Here is a 20,297-nt window from a genome sequence, read left to right as displayed (position 1 = left end):
AGCACAGAATGAAATAGAAGTCACTGTCTCTACCTTTATGAGCTCAAAATTGGTGGGGGAAACAGATGCCCATGGGATAGTTAACACAAGCATGTGGGGAATGACAACAGGGATGGTTGGAAAGGAGAGCTCAGCGTGGTCCGAGTAAGCGTGTGGCTTCTGGGGAATGGCCCTTGTGTGCAGGGCATGGTCCTTCCTAGAGAACTGGATGAGGAGTCAGGAGGAGGGACAGGGACCCTCTTTGCTACAGGTGGATAGACAGAACATCAGCAGCTTTTCCCATCTGAGGGGCAACCCCCCCCTCCCCGCCCCGCCGCCGACACTTTCCCAGAGTCTCTGAGCAGGGCACTGGGAGACCCACGGCCCTCTCAGGTGAAAACAGGGAACAAATAATAGGCTCCTGATAAACCTCAAACCCTGCCTTGACCATCCAGATGAAAGGCAAAGAGAAGAGAAAATTCTCGTTGCGCTCATACGATAAAAGATCAGAAAACCCAAATGGACAATCTGAAAAGGGTAAACACAAACACACGCACACACTCTCTCTCTCTACCTCTCTCTCATGCTCTGCCCAAAATGTGTGGGAGTAAACAACAGCTCAGCCGATGCAGACCACAGACTATCTCAAAATGATCAGCCTGCCTCTACCTGCAAGTCCCATCAAGCTGAGCTGATTTTCTGGAACATATACAGCAAGACGGGCCTGGGAGACTGTGAGAAGGAAGACAAATGCTTTGATTTCAGGGGGGGCTTTGGATTCTGTCCTGTGTAGGGCAATTCCTGCTGGCACAGGTGGACCTGGAACATGGGGCGGTGAGGGGAGTAGAACTGTGAGGGCCGCCTGCCCACGCCCGAGCCCTGGCTTTGCCACTCACAGCCGTGTGCCTTGAAGAAGTGACTCTGCAAACCCTCCACGCTCTTGTTGAGAAGATGAGGCCAACACCTCTCTCGCTGACTTGGGACGGGAACTAGGTGGCATCATCCACCTCCTACGTTAAGCCCCGTGCTAGGACAGAGGATGTGCACAAAAGCTGTTAGCTGTTGCTCTAACCGCTGTGCTGGCGAAGAGGGCACGGAGAGGACCAGAATGGACACCAGCCTTGAGAACAGGCGGGGCGGCCACGGGTCTCGGTAAGGCTGTGCACGTACTTCCGGTGGTCTGAGTGGTGCACTGTGGGCAATTCACGTTGGGGCGCCTCCTCCAAGTTGCGGACACCGAGGGTCAGGGGAGGGCCTGACTTTATCAGTGCAGAACATGCAAAGATCTGGGGTGAAACAAAGGTCATCCTACAGGAAGCTACACAGCACATGAACCCAAAGAGGAGACCCCACCCAGGGGGCCCAGAAAGAGTGATCAGAACCAAGAACCAGGGGTTGGAGCCCATCCCATGGGTCTTCCAGTTCCCAACAGAGGTGTTGTCTAGCATTAAACATCCCAAGTCAGAGCACATCCAAACGGTCGGTCAGGGAGTGTGCTTCTTAAAGAGTTGTACTCATAGATCCTGACTCATCTCTGACTCACCCGCTCTGTAATGTGCATTTCCCACCTAGCCTTCCCACCTCTGATGCGCTGCTGACCAGCCATGGAGCTGGGAGGAGCCTGGGAACCCCAGGGTGGCCGGGAGAATGGCAAAGGCCCCAAATGGGCTCCAGGAAAACGCCTTTCATGGAAGGCTAAGAGAGCCAGCTCGTCCCGCAGAGGACAAGGCCGCCGGGCAGAAGGCAGCATACCTCAGCATTAGGACTTCTGTCTCACTCAGAGAATACAAACTAGTTCCACAGGGAACAAAGAAAAGGAAAAGCGACCCTGAAACGTAGCACGGTGGGTCCAGGTTGGACGTGAGGGAGAATTTCCTGGCGGCGAGGGCTGCAGACAGCCGACTTCCCTCCTCGGGGTGCGTTTCGGCTGCTCCTGCCGCCAGGCAGAGGGATCAGATGCCCTCTTATGGTCCCTCACTGTCCCAAAATATCACTTCCAATTCTCAGACATCCGACATAAAAATAGACTCAACTAAACTGTCAGGACTTCACAAGAAGGCTTTTTTTAAAAAAGAAAATCTGAGTGTGCTGGAAATGGAACCATATGCCCGCAAGAAGGCTTGTGCAAGGACGTTCAAAGCAGCCTCGTTACTCGTCACAGCCCAAACCCACGAACACCACGCAGGCATGGTGGGAGAAATCAGAACAACAGCTACGTTGGGGTGAGGGTGGGGGCGGGGAGGAATTTGCTGGGAAGGGGCAAGAAAGAACTTTCCGGAATGATAAAAACGTTCTCTGTCTTGTTTTGGGTGGTAGGTACACAGGTGTATACAATTGTCAAAACTCACTGGATTGAATGCTTAAGATCTACGTACTTGAGTGTATATAAAATCTCCCTCAATAAGAAGGACAGAAAAAAAAAAACCCTATGCACTCAAGAGTTCTGTGAGCTACAGCTTTAAAACTACGTTTTCCTTTGGGCCACAGGACATGGGGCAAGTGATTTCAACTCTCCAGACCTCAGCTGTAACAACAGCACCAACCTAAGAGGGGTGACCTGAAGATGTAACAAGTTAATACGCGTGCAGGTAGGAAATGCTCAATTAAGCGTTGGCTCTTATTCGAACTGTTTATTAGCCCTTCTCTCCTTTGAACGAGTAAGGAGAAGTGCTTCGAAAACACTTTAAAACCACACTCAGGGCTGCCGTGCTGAGTGTTCAGAGATGTCTGGGGCCCGCATCCAGGTCACATCACTCCTGCACTATCGTGATGGGCTGAGCTGCGTTCCCCTCCCCCACCGCCCAAATTCATCTACGAAGTCCTCGCCCTGGATACCTCAGAATGTGACTCTGGTAGGAGAAGGGGTCATTAAAGAGGTAATCAACATTAAAGGAGGCCACCAGGGTGGGCCCCGATCCAACATAACTGGTATTCTTGTACGAAGCGGAGATTTGGACACGCACACAGACGGAAGATGCTGTGAAGCCCCAGACAGAAGGCAGCCATCTACAGCCAGAGAGGGAGGCCCCTGAAGGAAGCCACGCTGCCCAAAGCCTTGATCTCAGATTTCTGGCCTCCAGAACTCTGAGAAAACAAATTTCTATTGTGTAAGCCGCCCCGTCGAGGGGACTCTGTTGTGGCAGCCCAAGTGTGACTATCTTTCTGTTTCCATGCGGACCTCTCTGAGGCCCCCGGGCCACACTTACTGCTGCTTTTGGTGTAAAGCCGGAGGAGCTCAGCCAGGCTGCTCTTCTTCACCACAGCTGTGCTGCTCAGGTTCTCCTGGTCGAGAATCTTGAGGAAGTCATCCAGCTCTGTCAACAGCTGCTCCAGGGCTAGAGACAGAAAAGAGAAGAACCCTTTATAGTCAGTCGCTGCCTTCCCTCCAAAGGGCCAGCTCAGATACACCTCCAGATCCTGCATCACCTCACCATGGGCCCTGTGGTCCTGCGGGGGAGGGAGTGAGGGAAGGCCTGGAAGCACCTGGGGGCCCAGCAAAAAGGTGGGATTCCCGGGGAGAAGAAAACAGGCCCTTGGTTTTGAGATGGATAACCTTGGCTGAAGCTGCAGGTCTACCATTTGCTAGAGTGACAGTGGCCAGACAGCCCAGTCGAGCCCATCAAGCCATGAGAGTCTGGAAACAGGATCGCTTCCTTGATCAAAAGTCAATCAGGACAGCTCAGGGTCTGGAGAACCTGAACACAGATCAAACCTATAACCATCAAAAGAAATGCTGTGGTTGGCCCAATCGTTCATCCTTTCCCCCAGGACAAGGAAACAGAGTCACTCCAAGGAGATTCAACAGTGATTATGCTGCCCCTGCAGAAATATGGATGACCCGTCAGAAGCCACGGCTGGGCAAACAGAACCTTCCTGAGTTTCTTCAGTAAATAAGCCACTTCAACTGAAACTGAGTCCAGCATCACTCCCAAGCTGTCTAAGGGCTCTGGTCCCATGGATTCACGGTATCAAACTGGCTCCACCATTGTAGAAGTGCTCGTCAGTTTCTCACTGGAACCACCTTGCAGAGATGCTAGTGCAGAGGACAACAGTGGAGGTGCCGGGCATTCACCACTGTTGTTGTTGCTGTTTGGGTTTTTTTGTTTTGTCTTTTGGGTTTTTTTAAGATTTTTATTTATTTGAGAGAGGGAGAGAGAGCGAGAGACAGAGCACAAGAAGGGGGGGAGAGAGAGAAGCAGACTCCCCACTGAGCAGGGAGTCCGACACAGGGCTCGATCCTGGGACCCTGGGATCATGACCTGAGCCAAAGGCAGACACTAAACTGACTGAGCCCCCCGGGCGCCCCTGTTGTTGCTATTTGTGATCTAATCTCTCCTAAGAACAGGACGCTGCATTTGCTTGGCTCTGCTGCCCAGCTGGCTCTCCAGAACATGCTCAGCAATGGCAGCCAGCTCCTTGAGGTTCTGTGCTGTGCTTTCCAAACCTGGCTGCATGGGGTCACCTGGAGAGTTTAAAAAAAAATCCTGATACCCAAGCCATGCCCTAGATTGATGATATCAGAATCTCTGGGAGGAGAACCCAGGACTCAGTCAGTTTTGTTTTTTTTTTTTTAAGATTTATTTATTTGAGACAGACAGACAGAATAGGGGCAAAGGGAGAGAGATCCCAAGCAGACTCCACACAGAGTGCAGAGCCCGATGTGGGGCTCGATCTCACCACCCTGAGATCAGGACCTGAGCAGAAACTAAGGGTCGGATGCTTAACCGACAGCGCCACCCAGACGCCCCAGGAATCAGTAGTTCTTAAGCCTCCTTGGGTGATTCCAGTGTGCAGCCAACACTGAGAACTGTGGGTCTAGATGCAGTGCCAGGGCCCACACCCGAGGGCCCTGCTCCCGAAGAGAGCAGAAGTCCTGACTTGTCCTGTACCACCTGCTGTGGGAACGCTGAGCAGACACACAATCTCCCCAAGCTCGTGTCCTCACCTGGAAAGTGGAGAAGGCCATGTAGGCCCTGCCCATTTCACAAAGTTATAAACACAAATGACAAAATCTATTAGCTCCATGAGAAGACCACAGCTGTCCTACACCTTTGGCACCTATACTGTGTTGAATCAATGTTTATGGAATGAATGAATAAATGAATGACTTCATTAGGCACCTGCTAGTTCACAAGTTGAAGAGCTACGCATGGTTATGCCCATTTTGTAGACAGGGGTCTGAGGGCCCAGAAAAGGCCCAGAAGGTCCCACATGGCTCATGGTAGAGAGCTCGCCTGCTGTCTGACTCTTCAGACTGAGCTACTGGCAGCACCCCACTGGATGCCTCCATCCATGCAGGGCATTCTTGCAACATCCCCCAAACGCCTAGCTCCCTAGAATTGAACAAGAGCCCCAGATTATCCCCCTACCCCCTTCATTAGAAAAAGAAGCCCTCATACTTTCCTGGTTCTAAGGGAGAGCCCAGCGGCCTCTTTCTGTTCAAACACCTCCTTGGACCTCATTTTGGTAGTAGCCTTTGAACCCCATTGCTACAAAATCAAACTCCCTGGAATGAATATTGCCATCGCTTGTGGGAGAGCCGGAGGAAGGGAAGGGGGTGAGGATTTGCTTGCTTCAGAGGAGGGCAGTGCCAGCCCGTGTGACTATCCGATCAAACGCGGGGGTCAGCCAGCACGCCCACATGGGTGTGTACTGCCTTGCGTCATGAGAGCGCTCTCTTGCTGGCAGGGGTACCCCCGAAGGAAAGTCCAGTTTGCCAAAGCCCGAGAAGGAGCAGAGAATCCTCCACTCTCCCTCTCAGGGTCCTGGTAAAGGATGAAGAACGAAGGAGGAGGTCTAGCGTCCACTCCTCTGTGGCTTGTCAAAAGCCAAGTGAAGGTAAAATGCAGCCAGCAGCTCAGAGGCTGCATGTGGTCAGTGGTGGCTTGGCTCCCATGCCTGGAGGCGGGTTGGAAGGTGGCCCTCGTCTCTGCCAGTGACGAGATGGATAGATGGTGAGTGAGAGCCAAGATGAGGCAAGAAGGAAGCCACGTTTGGGTAGTTCTGCCTGGGAAAGGGCCCTGGGCCAACAGCAGAGTCTCTTGCCCTGTTTCTCAGTACTGAGCAGAGTGGGTTTCCAAGAAGCAATGGCTTTTGCCTGGTCTACTTAAACTAGACTCTCAATGGAGTGGGATTTGAAAGCACACCAGCAAGAGCTCCCAAAGCCCACCAATCAAGACCATGGGACCCCAGGATATGCCCAGCACTTAGCTGGGCCCTCGGCCTCAACCAACCAGGAAATTAAAATGGAGATCAGGACAGGGTAGTTCTTGCCTTGTGCAAGCTCAGAGGCAGAACAAGACCAGCCCAAGGGAAGAGATTTACAGACCAAGGCAAACCACCAAAAATTCACACCAAAAAGTGTGAGAGGAGATCAGGCAAGAATCCTAGGCCTGGAAGGCTTCTGGGAAGAGGTGCAGTAGGGTAAGGCCTTAGGTTGTTTTTGTTTGGTTTTGAGTATTTTTTTGAACAGCTATTCATGACTTTCCTGTTGGCTGCAGGAACTCGAAAGGCTAAAAAGCAGTGAGTTTAAATAAGTCAAAGCAGGGAAAACAAAGGATAAATCTGAGGAAATGACACCGAGCCTTGAACTCGGCTACAGGGGATGTGGAAAAGTGAACGGGCCTTGCAGAGCAGCTAGGATCTCAAGCTGTGCTTTTCCTGACCTTCTGAACCCTTCCAGGCTGTTAATGCTGCTACTTCCGCTTACAAAAAAGAAAAAAGCACGAAAACTCCAGTGTCTCTTCAGTTTCACATCCTCAGCTATTCCCCAAAGCTGCCTGATTCCTGGAAAACAGCTTTAGTTTATTTTCAAGCAAGCAAATATGTACTGGGCCAAAGGATAAAGAGTGTCATGCCTACTTCTGGGGAGACAAAGTTGACCCAGATGGGGTCCCCCAGCCTCTCCAGGAGCTCCATGTCCGGGGAAGGGGGGACCCAGTGAATACACAGGGTGAGCAGAGGAGTGATTCAGGAATGTGTCCAAGGATCAGGAAGGTGCCACGAGACAAACTCGGGGCTTATCTGCAAGAGGAATTTATAAGCTGGCCACTGAGGATGCTTAGGAGTTTCCTGGGAAGAGGCAGAGGCATTTTAGGAAAAGGGAAAGAGATGTTCAGACAACTCAAGACTGAAAGCATACGGGGTATTCAAGAAACCACAGGTCTCTCTGTACATCGAGGCACACGGGGCATGGGGGGCAGGTGGATGGCGCATGGGGTGGGGGGTGGATGGCGGGTTCCGAGGCCAGAACTGTGACATTAGATCAGGCAGGCAGACCATAAAGGCTTGATTTGCTTTGCTGAGTCCATGCCTTATCCCACAGGACCTCTAGGCAATGCCGTGGGAGGGCCACGCACAAGGTTCTTCCAACAGCCTGGAGATTGAATAACTCTGCCAACAGTAGGGAGGACAATGGGAGCGCACCAGGGGACCAGGAGGGGAGGCAAGGGCAGGCAGGGGACCATTATTCGTGCAGATGAGAATGACGAGGGTGTGACCTAATCATGGCATCCGGGGGCCAAGCAGGACGCTGCACCCCATCACTCCCAATTCTCCCAACCACCCTGCAAGCACACGACATGGGAACGGGCTCTTGAGGCCCATATCCACAGTTAGTAGTGGCTCTGGGGCTCAAATCCAAGTACGCCCAAGTCCCTCGGCTGGAGCCATTCCCAAGAAGTCAGGGAGGTTTATCTGGATCATGACCCGTCTCCTGTTCCACCATGCTTGGCAAAGGGACAGTGGGGGGCTCTGGATGAGTAGTATGGAGAGGCAAGGGGATAATCCCATGAGATGCAGGGACTTAAGATGCCCTGAGTGACGGAGAACTGCAGAATGCCATCAGACACAGGCCTGTGGTCCTGTGGGAACCGATAGGCCAGGCAGACGGGTGGTGGTGGGGGGAGCATCAAGAAAGCAGAGACACCCCTCAATTCTTCCTCTTAAAACGGCTGTGCTAGGTGAAGGGTAAGCACCAGAGTTGAAGAAACACAGGACCCGGACCCCGAGTCACAAAGCCAGGATGTCCCTTCTGTCCCTCTCTAGCTCTGCATCCAGAGCGGCCCACGACCAGCAGCCATCAGCTTCTGCCTCCTGACATTTCTCCCTGCCAAAGCCAGTTCACGGGCATCTCCATGTGAGCCCGGTCTGTATTCCCGGCTGCGCAGGAGCACTTCCCGGTTGAGGGTCAGCCTTTGCAGAAACGTCTGGGGCTCTGACAAGGTGCTAAGCACAGCAGAGACCAGGGATTCTCTTCTGGTTGTACCCTTTCAGGCCCAGCTCCAGACTTTCGGAAATAACAATCAACAAAAGCAGGGCCCTCATTTGTGCCAACCTGGTGACATTTTTCAGCCCTCAGAGCTTGGAGGAATGTGGCCATTTCACTGAGGCTCTGGAAGGCACCCGTCCCATTTCCCTTCCCCCCCCCCCAACACCTCCCCCTTCTCATTTTGGTCTCTCTCTCGTCCTCCAGCAGAGGGAGGGAAAAAATAAGTGTGTTGTTCATTCTGGAAACTGTAGGCCCTTGTGCAGGCTTTCCATCCTGGCTCTGTTAAAGTTCAGAGTTGTCTGCTCAGGGTCTGACAAATCATCAATAAGATTCTTGTTCGGGGCTTCCAAGGCCCACGCAGAGCTGGGCGGTTCAACTGCTCGATTCATTGCCCTCGGCCATGGCCAAGCTCTGCCTCCAGATGACCTCCTCCCCCGGTTTTTCTCATCTTGAGGCAGTCTTGCTTTTTGGTCACTAGGTTCCCAACCATAAATGTCTTCCCAACATGCCGAAAAAGCTGTTCTTCATGGTTCCCCTGCTGTTTTATGTGCACATTTTTATTTATTCAGCTGCATTTGCTGAAGACCTGTGATTGAGCATGATTTTCCTTCCAAACATGAAACTAAACAGACCTCTTCTTTAAGTATAAAGACATGTATCCCGCTCCTTGCTCCAACAGTTCCCAAGACGGAGCCACTGGGCATATTATCCGTGTGAACGCAACTGCTGGGGACCAACCACAGTGAAGAATGTGGGAGAAGTTTCTGTGACGAGCAACAGCACCACGTAGTTGCAACCGAGGGCGGAAAATGCCGAGTCCCTTCCTCCGGATCACAGACGAATCCTCAAGTTCTCAAGAATGAGCTTTTGGAAAACATGCCCCTTTGTTCCACCTCAGAAGGGACACATTAGGCCGAAGTCTCCTTTCTTCACAAGTGCCACGTGCCAAGCCAGCCTTTGCCAAGCACCTGCTGAGTGCCTGGCATGTTAATAAGTGGCTTTTCTTCTTTGTTTTTTTATGGTGGCAACAGACGCATAACATAAACTTTACCATTTTAATGACTTTGAAGTGTTCAAATTAGTGGCAGTAAGTACGCTGACAATGGCATCCTTATGGATTTGCCAATTCTAGATATTTCACATAGATGGAGTCACGGAATATGTGTCCTTCTGTGGAATGGCTTCTTTCACGGTATGTAACAATTTCAAGGTTCATTCACCCTGTGGCTTCTAGCAATATTTCATTCCTTCTCTTCCCCTGGCAACCTGTATTGCCTTTGGGGTCTGAGTCCTTTTCCTTAACATAAATCACGTGAGATTTATCTATGTTGTTGCATGGATGAGAAGTTTGCTCTTTTTGATTGCTGTGCGGTATTCCATCGTATGGATGTAGGAAGCCCAAATGTCTCCATGGATCCACATATCTCCTCTGCCAGGTGCTTCTGCAAGCACAGCAGGGTCCTGTGTCCTGACCCCGGTTTGTCATGCTCCGGAAAGCACCTTCCTGCTGACTTGAAAGAGTATGCCTGCACTCAGTACACTTAATACACTTAATGCCCACTCAGGGGCACGGCTACAAATGGAAAAGCAGTGATTTTCTTCACAATGGCTACACAACGGAATCACCTGGGAAGTTAAAAAAAAAAAAAAAAATTCCTGTTGCCTGCGTCCACCCCCCAGAGATCCTGCTGGAATTGCTCTGGGTGTGGTCTGGGCTCCAGGAGCTTTTCAAGCTTCCCAGGAGATTCTAATACGCAGCCAAGTTTATGAACCACAGAGATAAATAAAGGTGTAATTATTGCGTCATAAAAAGTTTCTTTACTTTATACATTTTTTTAAAGATATATTTATTTTGAGAGAGAGAGAGTGCAAGCGCGTGCACACGAGCGTGAGGTGGAGCAGAGGGAGAGAAAGAATCTCAAGCAGACTCTATGCTGAGCGTGGAGCCCAATGCTGGGCTCCATCTCACAACACTGAGATCATCACCTGAGCCGAAACCAAGAGTTGGACGCTTAACCGACTGAGCCACCCAAGCGCCCCACTTTATACATTTATAATATTCCTTAAAAAGCAAACCTCCACAGTCCTTCTTTACAGGACTCGATTCTGATTTTACACGTAGAACTTTCTAGGGTGATGCCTGTTATGCAGTCAGATACACCTGAAAATTCCTTTTTGCCCCAAAAGTCTTTTCCCTTCTGGACAGTAAGAATGTGGAAGGCAAGGATCAACATGTCTATATGTTTACACATTGTGCAACTCAGTTCTTTGTCCTGCTTAAACCGTGGAAGTTCTTATCACGGACGATCAGCACCCAAAAGACTCAGAGGCTAGACCCCTCTGGCGGGCTGTCATTGCTGTCTCCTTGGAGCCCAGGAGACTGAGCCAGAAACGCACATAACTTTCTCCAGTATAAGAAACACTCCAGGGTTGTTTTTTTTTTTTTTTTTTTTTTATCTCCATCTTCAAGAAATGACGAGGAGAGGGTTTTGCTTCCTTTACTAGCATTGTGCATGCGCCACCCCTTGCAGGGCCTGACCTTCAAGTTCAGCTTGTCATCATTTTTGTAAGATCTGCTTTTTCTCACCTATCTTGGAGTCTCATCACTTAAAACACTTTCCCCACGAAGGGGCCGCCCTCTGCATTCCCAGATGAGTGGTGCGGGCTGAAGAGATGGGACAGATGCTTTGCTGCAGCTTGCACTGCTGGAAAAACAACTCGACTTGCTTGCTCACTGGTGACCTCTCAAATGGAACAAACCTCCCCAAGAGCAGAGTTCCAACCCCAGCTATGGAGCCAGCTGCAAGCAGAGCTGCTGTGTTAGGGCCCTTCGGAAATTCACACAGTAACAGCCGAAGACATCAAACTGAGCAGAGTGGGTCAGAGAGGCCCGCGGCCTGCCAAGGGCCACCTCCACTCTGCCTCAGGCTGACCAGAAGCACCACCTGTCCAGCCAGCCCAGCAGTACAGGGGCCTACTGGCCATTCTCCCACCTTCACCGTTCGCTGTTCGTCCGCTGAATGCGAGTCCTGGGTCTCCAGTGAAAATGAAAGCCCAGTGTAGGTAAGGGCTGCCTGATCTCGTTCCCCCGCTGTGCCTAAACGCTTTACTCAAACTCAGGGCTTGGCAAACATCTGCTGAGCATAAGGCTTCCAGACCCACACACACGCAGCCTAATGAAAGCTCCTCCTGAGTTGTTGCCTATAAAAGGGTCTGGGGCGGGGAGCCCGGGTGGCTCAGCCGTTAGGCAACCGACTCTTGATTTTGGCTCGGGTCAGGATCTCAGGGTCATGAGATCGAGCCCCAAGAGGGGCTCCTCGCTCAGCAAAGAGTCTGCTTGAGATTCTCTCTCTCTCCCTCTCCCTCTGCTGTGCCCCTGGCTCCCGCTTGCATGCACACGCTCAAATAAATAAAAGAAAATAAAAGGGTCGGGGCTCATTTGTCCAGTAGGTCTGGGCCGAGAGCTCACCAGTCCCCGGCCATAACTGCGGTCCCCAACCTGGGCCAGATGACATCTCTGGAATAACCACCAGAGGCAGCCCCTGGCAGGTGATGGGCTGGGAGATGTAAGGCATCTCACTCCAAGGTGGCCCTGTGTGGGAAAACTCTCTCAGGGGTGCAGGAAGGACGGACATGGAGGCAGCTGTACCCCTTGAGGCCAGGAAGCCCAGGGCACCCTTGCAGGTCAGGAGGCACATGAGGGCAGGGGCAAGACCTGCCAGGTTCTAGCAGCCACCAGGGGCCAGGCCAGACAAAGCAGCTTTGGGGCCTGGGGGGCGGCGGGGGGGGGGGAGAGTCTTTTTTCCCGAGCCCCGTTAGGACATTCCTTAAATGCGATCTGCCAGAAGAGTGGCTTCATTCAGGCTCGGCGGAGGCCAGCTGTGTGGGTGGGGCGCAAAGGTTCAGCTGGGTGCCTCTCTGCGGGGCAGGTGCCACAGCGGGTGCCAGCCACCGCAGTCTCTGAACAAGATGCTGTCCGGGGTCACTCAAGGTCACGCTGGAAGGTTGGGAAGTACTGTCTGACAGAAAGAGAAGCTGGAAAGTAAGAGTGGTTATGGGTCAGCGGAGAGGTTATGGGAAGTTTTCATTCTTCCTTCAGAGCCTCCCCTCGTCCTCAAAGCAGAGGAGTGAGTTATTACACAGACAGAAGATGCTGTGGCCGTGGCTGCTAGGCTTTCACTTCACGTGCTATTTGTAGCCAAGAAAACGGACACAAACTAAACATGTATAGGAAGAAAAAAAAAAATCACCCTCCATCCCGATTTCCTGTTTCTTTCCGGCATTTGGCAAAAGTAACCAAACACCCTCAGAGTGATGTGCTGGAGGTGGCTGCTCCTGTTCAGGCCTCTGCCTCCCAGGAGGTAAAGTCAGCCCCAGCAACCTGAAACCACCACCAGCCTGACCTTGGACTCAGCTGTCAGGAGGCTACCTCCCAGCCTGACTGAGGGCCCACCGGCCCACTCAGGCAAGGAGCCTTGCCTTGAGCTCCAAGGGAGCTAGGCTGGGGAGCGATGGTCTCCTAGCTCCCCAAGCTTCCAGGACCTTGGGGGCTCCCGGAAAATGGAGTGTCTCACCCCTGCCCTCACGCCCCCCCCCCCGGGGATCCTGGTCCAGATGCAGCAGTGTCCTTCAGGTCCTTCCTGTCTGTACTGGGTTCCAGGGTCAAAGTGCCCAAGTCTGAGCTCCAAATATTGGTTCACTCTTGGCTCCTCCATATATTGGCTCTGTGGCCTTGGGGAACTTAATTAACTTCTCTGGGCCTCAGTTGTCTCATTTGTAAAACGGGGTTAACAACAGTACCTACTTACTAGGATTTGTGTAAAGACCACACACATAATCCCATCAAGTGTGTATACTAAGTTAAATGTTAGCTGCTGAATAAAACCTAAGTTCCTCCTATAAGATGGATATAGAAAGCCACCAAAAACATATCCACCCCCTCCACCCCATCGACACATACCACATACGTTATAATTTTAGTAGGGCGGCTTCAAAAGGGTGATTGGAAACATCACTGTCAGATTTTGCGGGACTTTACTAAACCACGTCCTCACAGAAGGTCAGCAGGGGCTACTAACGTGGAGTTTGGGTTAAGCCCCCCTGGGGAACGACCTTCCTATACACACAAAGCTGAGAGTGAACAAGTGAAGGTTTTCAGAGCTTCCTAGAGCTCCCGAGCCCAGGGCTCAACAAGTTAAACTTGATCCCAGAAACATAGAGGGAGAAGAGTCAGAGGCAGGCTGTGACATGTGAGCCGGCTATGGGGTCCTTCTGCCTCTTTGCCAGCCTATTTGCCTATTCTCCAGCCCCTGCCCCCCGCCCCTCCAAGCTGCCTGCCTCCACAGACAACCAGGCAATGCTCCTTTGGGCAGAGAGCACAACGCCGAACCATGAGCGGGGTAAACCATGAGCGTAGGCAGAGCCTATCTGTCGCTTTCCTCCTCTTCCCCGGCATCTACGGGCCCTTATTTGTACCCAACGTTCCTCTGGGAAACTCTTTTACCCAACTGTATTTATGGCTTGGGTGAGACTAGAACCCCCGCCCCTCCTCCATGGGCAGCCACATGACCTCGCATCCAGCCAATCACAGCATTGCATTCCCCCGGCCTTTGGGCGGTCTCATGACCAGGGATGAGCCAATGGACATCAGCCTTGGGACTCGGCCTAGCAGACAGTGCCCGGCTCCTCCTTCAGGCACCCCTATCTGCTCCATCAGCCCGGGGCCCCACTGGCCACCTCTAGAACAGTCTGCCTAGTCTGCCTGAGAGGGAAAACAGGGCCTAGAGATTGAGGCCAACATTTCAGCCCAGACTCAAACTCGCCTTCCCCTGTACCGCTCAGTTATGTGTGGCCAAGACATCCCATTGTTTCATCAAGGCAGACTAAAGGGGGGGGGGGTTCTCCTTTGCCAGCAAAGGGAGAGTAGACGACCCAGCACACGTTTTGATGCTGGAATCTGGGCCAGCCAGCCTGCAGATCCAATTTCAGTTCATTCTGCGAGGCAGGCGTCACCATCCCCATTTCACTGGGGAGAGATCGGGGGCCAAAGCAGGGTCACACTGTAAATATCAGAGCTCAGAATCAACAGGTCCTTCTGGCCCCTAGCCTAGAGTTTATTCAATTAATGTGAATCCACTTGACATTGGTAAAGATTTGCTTACTAAAACAAACTGTCCAGAAAGTGAAATGCAAGAACATTCGAATGAAAGCAAAGTGTGGGGAAAGGCCCAGGGAAAACAAACCAATAAACACGTCGAGAAGCCTGAGATCAAATGTCACCAAGGCCCAGGGTGAGGGTAGAGGACCGGCAGGCAGAGGGCAGTGAACGCCAACCTGTTACAGCCTTCGGAAAAAGACACTCGTGGAAACCCAAGGGGGCGCTCCCAAGGCCCAGTGGGGAGAAGAGCAGGGCATGACATCTGGGGACATGGGAAGAGCTGAACGAAGACCATCACTTGGGCTGATGTCCATCACTTCACCTGACGGACTTCAGGTTGCGGAGCCCTCCAGCATAGCCTGATGGGAGCCTCGCAGGTGGAGGTTGCAACCCCCGGGGCCGGGAGCGACACAGCTGGGAAAGAATGTATCTCCCACCATCCACGCCTGACTCCCCAGTGCCAGGGGCCAGACCCAGAGGATCAAACAGCTGATAAAATGGGTGTGTCTGATTAAGCTATGAGAGCGAGAGAGACCGCCTAAAATAGTCCTTAACATTAGGAAGAACGGAAAAACAAAAGTCCCACACAAAGGAGCAATTTTAACAAAGCCAACAGATCTGAATGGCTGTGTAGCTAAACCAACCTGCTTCTGCAGAGCAGAACATCTCCAATGGACAAGAACGGATCTCACACACAGAGCTGTCCACAGTCCCTTTATGTGAAGCCCCTCGACTTGGAATCAGTGCCTTGCGGGGGTTAGGCATCAATAAGGAATGAAAATTAGTTATTTTGGTCTTCTCAGCGCTCTTTCTCCCTTCTTTTGGTAATGGGAGGACCTATTCTATATGGTTCAGATCTGGCTGACCCCACCTTCGCCATAGGAGATGGGGAGGTAGCTGAGGACTGGCCATCCTTCAGGCCACTGTGATGGGTTTAAGCAAGGCCACAATTTCCCTTAGGATTTGCTTGATGAGCTTCGGGAGCAAGAGGCCTTTCTCTTCTTTGGATTACAAACCATGAGGATGTGTACTTGGAGCAGGAGTAGACCCATCCCCTTTCCAGTGTGAGGAGGAAGCCAGAGGGAAACAAAGCTGATAATTAGAGAAAGATACAGAGCCCCATCCACACTGCTAGAGTCCCTAGATCCAGCCATGCCTGAAGCTAACTTTGTACTTGCCAGCTACATGAACCAATAAATTCCCCTTTTCACATAGGCTGGTTTTTAGTCACTGCTGACCAAATAGTCCTTGTTAATATGGAAATGAAATCTGAACAAACAGTGGTTCCATGTAAACCACCCCCTTTATAAGGCACACCTCAGTTTCCCAGAGTCATAAAATGGCTCCCTTTGAAAGGTCCACACACAAAGCCTACAGGGCCAGGTGATTTTCTCGGATGACCCACATGGTGCCCAAACCACCAGAAGAACTGCTGACAATGGCCAACCAACACTGAGGGCATGGCTGTGATGGTCCAGGTAAACCACAGTGGACAGCAGCAGGCGTGGGGATGGATAGTGGGGTGGGGCTGTGCTGCCTCCCCGCCAGGAGCCCATCCCCCCATCTCTTTTCTGACTGGTGCTTATGTCCTTGTGCTAATAACCACGGTCCACAGTACAGGGCCCACAGGGCCCTCAAATTGTGGGTATGACACGTTTGCGGGCTTTGCTGCAAACTCAGTGAGTCAAGACCTAGAGCTAAAACAAACAAACAAAAACAACAACAATGTAGAAGAAAATATCAAAATGCACTGCATTTAGTAAAGGAGTGAAATCTTTCATACAACCTTTGGTTTAGGTGTGTGAGTATGTGTGTCCTAGGATACAATGTAAGAGACATTTCTTACCAAGGTCACAATAAAAAAGTTTGAAAAACACTACTACAGGCCCATGATCTCTTATCTGAAACCTGCAAAGCCAGAGTGTTTTGAAACTCAGTATATTTCAGATTCCAGAAAAGAAACATGGCACACGTGCCCCAGCAAGGCCTGGAGAAACACTCAGGAACAAAACACATTAATTAATAGTTCTACGGCAAAATGCACAAATACTCCTACCAAGCGGGCTCAATAGATTTAGAAACTGTCTCACATCATTTTAGATGCCTCCAAATTCATGTGCGCCAACCTCACAGAGAAATTTCTGGTTTTCCAAGTTTGGGGATTTGGGAATTGAGGAGCGGTCTCTCAGTTTCCTGCGGACCTTTCTTGGGATTCCCAGGATCTTTTTCCTTCTGTGGCCGCAAAATTGACTTTTAATTGCCTAATTTTTAAGAGAGACTTCATGGATGGTGGCAAACCTGCACCAGGCTTTTAATGAATTAGTGCAAAGCTGCAAGGTCTGTAGGCAAAGCTGCTGGGGGCAGATGGGTCTGTTAACCAAAATAACTGTGCTTCTGAGGGGGCCTCACTGACTTTCGGTCTAGAATGGTACCACTCAATTCTTGGGCCACTAGCCACATGTAGCTACCGAGCATGTGACACGTGGTTCATCTGAATTGAGATGTGCTATCAGTGACCCAGTGCCACTCCCCCGCCACAACCAAAAAGAATGTCAAGTATCTCAAGAGTGTGTCTTCTTTAAATATTGATCATATGTTGACATGATGGTATTTTGGATGTATGGAGTTAAAAAAAATATTCTGAAAATTAATTTCACCTGTGTTTTTGTTAAAATTTTTTTTTAAAATGTCGTTTAAAACTACCTACGTATTTTTGCTTTCTCTTTCTATTGGACAGCACTGGTCTGAAACGTCTATCAGAGACTCGGAGCTTATAAAATCATGAAAAAACTCCTCCTCCCGATGCAAACAAAACAGTGTTCAGAGAGAGAGGAAAGAGACTTGGCCAAAGTCACACAATTCGTTTGTGGAAAGCTCAATTTCCTCTAACTACCCACGGCTTTCCAAACCTACTAGACTGAAGCCATTTTGTATCCTGAAGAGCAGAGGAAGCAATAAAGGTCTTTCTTTAAGGAGCGTTCCAGGGAGTGGCGGCGAAGGGCTTGGGAAAGGTAGACCCTTTTCCATGTGCTGGCTGTCCTCCAGCGAGGTGAGCGGGGCGGCAGGAGAGAAGTTCTCCCCTCAGGAGAACAGCCACGACCGCGATGAAGCAGACTGGGTTATTCGGTGCAGGCCCTACTTTGTTGCCAGGGACAAGGGCCAGTTCTTCATCGTAGAAATATTCTAAATGAAACCCTTGAAGCTCTGTTATATAAACAACGTAAAGGTATCACAGAGTTTTGAGTCAGATCACTGTTTTCACTTAACGTTTCAGCCAAAGTTTGTCAAAAGAAACTGCTGATGTACGATTTCCGACTCGTCCAGTGCATTTCAGTTTTTGAGAACATCTCAAGTTTGCATCTGGCCGTTTATACAAATCCCCCTTCCTCTCCTGAGCCCATCTCAAAGGGACCCCCTCAGCTCCCTTCCTTCCGGTCCCACCTCCCCTCCCTATACCAACTTCTCCAACATCGGGGCCCCAGCCCCGAATGCTCTGGAACTGGCCTTAACCACTTTTTCTCTGGCAAAACCAGCTTCTCTAATGCAACAACCACGCACGCCACACTCTCTCCCCTTGACCTTCAAACCGGGCTTTCAGAGCCCCCAGTCCTGGTCATCGCTTCAGCCCACCAACGTGCCCTGCCCCGTCCCACCACCACCCTGTCTCTGTCTACCCATAATAACTGTTCAGAAGTATTTTCCAGGGGCCAGCTATACATCAAACCTCTTTTCAAAGATGTATCGAGCACCTACTCTGCTAGGGCCATGCTAGGCAATGCAGTGGGGAAGGCAAGCAGGCAAATCCCTATTTCTCATTTGCATGTATTCCTTGAAATCGTAAAATAAGATTGCATCTTGCAACTGTTTGCATGTAACGCAGAAGCATTTCTTTGATTTCCTTGCCTCAACTGTAGTGTTACCAGACTGAGGATGCTTCTTATAGCCCGTGACATCTCCAAATCAGCTTTTTCTCAATCAGCTCCTCTCCTTCCAACTGCGCTGATTTTTCCATTTCCTCATAGTGCGGGGGCTATTTGCACCATGTTATGTTATGTTATGTTTCTTTGGACAACAGATTACTTACTAAGTTTTCCAAGTCCCAAGTGTGGCAGAGAGGGGGCCAAGTGAACATCTGTGCACCAGCACCATGAAGGGCAAAATTCCACCTGTCTCAAACCTCAAACCAGACTTCTCGTGCACAAGCATCTCATCCTGGAGTGCATTTTGGGCATCCCCTGGAGCAGGAGCTCACAGGTTTGACTAATGAAGACAGGGAAGGGGGGTGGGGGGCTGGTGAAGTATCCCCTTCTTCCAGCCTACACTTCTAAAAATCTCCACCCTTTCCATTCAAAACTGGTCACTGGGACCCCATTCAGAATCTCCAGAACAGTCCCAGCTCTGGATCCCAAACTTGGTTCAGGAGTTGCTTACTTAGACATGAAGCTTAATTACAAAAACCTGGAAATAAAGGAGTTTTGCCTTACCATTGTTCCGAATGTCATTTGGCATAAAGTAAAGCAAAAATACAATGAACTCTAAATTCAGCCACAAGGATTAATAGATGTTATGATGGGTCATTTTCTACTGAAACTTAAACTATGAAGATAGAATTACAGTTAAATAAAGAACACAAAATGCTATTAATAATAAACCAGTAAAAGAGAAAGAATACAAACCAAAACAGGGAAACTGCTTTTATTAAGAATAAAGTCAGCCAAATGACTGACCACGTTTATCACACTGAGCTCTTATAGTAAGCCTATAGGGTAGATATAATCATCTCCTAGATGAAGAAACAGACTCAGGGAGGTTAAATAATTTGTCCCAAGTCACTCAGCTAGTAAGTTCAGATCTGAATTCAAGTCACCCTGATTCTTCCCCCAAAACCTTGGCTGGCCTCCCTCACAATTTCTTCTTTCATGTCCACAAGTTTTTAAGCAAAAACTTAAAAACAGAAAAAAATCCAGTCATTTAAAAACAGACCCTAGCAGAGAAGGGTAGCTAAGGCAGTATTGTTTCCTTAGATTTATATATGAATACAGAAAACTCTGCTAGCCCATTTCCACCTGATTATTATCAATACAAGTTGTTAGTGACCAAATCATCTCCTATGAGAACAGTAACACAGTAAAAGAGAAGAATAAAAGACTCAGGAAATACATTTAACTTACAGCAGGTACCGAGACCACTATGTTCAAGTCTCTGGTGTGTGACACGGAGTTGTTCAAACACTTGACAAGTTTACCAGTAAATCCCACATGGTAATTATTTTGCTAATGCAATTAAGAATTGGTGGCCACACTGCAAAATGTTATCAGCTTTACTACTGGGTTTTAAATGACTCTGGGATTTAAAAAGACTAAATGCCTTTGAAAAGAGTTAGCTAATAGAAAATAATCCACCACTCAAATGTATTTTGTGAGCCCTGTGTGTAAACATGCCTTACACAGCTCATCACAGTGAGGAAATTAAAGATGGCAGAGAGGGGGCCAAGTGAACATCCGTGGGCCAGCACCATGAAGGGCAGTCATGAGTCCTCTGGAAACGAATCCACTTTCCTGGTCCCCTGCACAGTGGGTCTACTCAGACAGGGTTCTTGGGGAGAGTTGCACCTGTTAATAGAAAGGTAAAGGAAGGGGTTGGGCTGGCAAATGATGTTTTAATCAAAGCCTTCTTCTGGCTATCAGAAATAAGTTTTAGGGGTACCTGGGTGGCATAGTCAGTTGAGCTTCTGACTCTTGGTTTGGGCTCGGGTCTTAATCTCAGAGTTGTGGGATCAAGCCCCACTCTGGGCTCCGCATTCAGCGCAGAATCTGTTTGAGATTCTCTCTCCCTCTGCCCCTCCTGCTCGTGCACTTTCTCTCTCAAATAAATAAATAAATCGAAAAGAAA

The 20,297-nt window shown here is 50.0% G+C and overlaps 1 protein-coding gene across 2 annotated transcripts in view; it reads right to left on the bottom strand.

The window, feature by feature from the left end:
• The window catches only part of AFAP1L2 (actin filament associated protein 1 like 2), an 83,597-nt gene that overhangs the window by 32,943 nt on the left and 30,357 nt on the right, over positions 1-20,297 (bottom strand). For both annotated transcript variants that reach the window (XM_073904166.1, XM_073904165.1), the window contains exon 2: positions 3,186-3,314. The gene's annotated coding sequence lies outside the window, so the exon portion shown is untranslated. The remainder of the gene's footprint in view (positions 1-3,185; positions 3,315-20,297) is intronic.

This window comes from Callorhinus ursinus, unplaced genomic scaffold (genome assembly GCF_003265705.2).
Source record: "Callorhinus ursinus isolate GAN/ISIS: 27379988/994484 unplaced genomic scaffold, GSC_fseal_2.0 scaffold20, whole genome shotgun sequence".
In the NCBI taxonomy this organism is placed as follows: domain Eukaryota; kingdom Metazoa; phylum Chordata; class Mammalia; order Carnivora; family Otariidae; genus Callorhinus; species Callorhinus ursinus.
Note: the sequence above shows the minus strand (reverse complement) of the source record. Positions and strands in the feature narration are given on the sequence as shown.